We start from the raw sequence: 949 nt of genomic DNA, 5'->3' as shown, positions 1-949 counted from the left end.
TTTGAAACTTTTTTAAAAAAAAAAAAAAAAAAACAGGTAGACTAACATCAAATTAAATCATGTTGGTATTCTTTGTGATAAAGCAGAAGGCGTTTTTACAACATTTTTGTGGTTATCACAGCATTACTAAGTGCCTCCTTTACTGTTGCCTCATTCTTCTTACACTGGTAATGCCGCTACTGATCGCTACTCGATAAAACTAAGGTACACTAACATTTTTAGAGATACCTAAAGGACCAACTTAGTTAACTAAGTAACTTTTAGGGTAAGGCGCCTGCCTCGTAAGCGCTAGGTCGCGGGTTCGATTCCTGTACGGGGAGAACTTTACAGCTTGGAGAGTAGCGTGCTTGACTTATAAGCTGGCTTCTATCTTGTCCTTTTTGTCGGGCCGAGAAAATAAGGCACCTCCTACACCTACATAGGCATACCAAACTGGAAACATAATTTCACTAGTTTGTATTCACTTCAATGTTGTTCCAATGTTTCCAAATGCATCAGGGTCATTTCGGTTTTTACACCACATACCTAAAACATATTTTTTTCGTGTATCGGCCTCCGAAATTTATTTTCAGAATGAAATGTTCGAACAGAATAAATCATAAATTAATTGTGTTGTTTGTCATTCTGGGCATAAATAATTGGCATCACGCCAGATGACACTGGAAGTATCGAGATTTTGAAAAAGAAATCTCTGGCATTTCTGAGCTAGAAAATTGTGAAATCTGGAAAAAAATACATCCACCTACAACCAACCACCTACCACACCATGATTTCTCTTCGGCCGAAATCCCTTCGGGTTTTCGTGACCTCCATGATAGGCAGGTCGATTTTTTTTATATATAAAGATGAGTGTTTCACCGCCGTTTTTATTTCGTAGCGATGAAACAACTGCTACATTAGACGCTTGTGGTCTGTGTCGTAGCATGCCCATCTCGTAGTATGCCTCTCA

This window comes from Diaphorina citri, unplaced genomic scaffold (assembly GCF_000475195.1).
Source record: "Diaphorina citri unplaced genomic scaffold, Diaci psyllid genome assembly version 1.1 scaffold260, whole genome shotgun sequence".
Lineage (NCBI taxonomy): Eukaryota > Metazoa > Arthropoda > Insecta > Hemiptera > Psyllidae > Diaphorina > Diaphorina citri.
Note: the sequence above shows the minus strand (reverse complement) of the source record.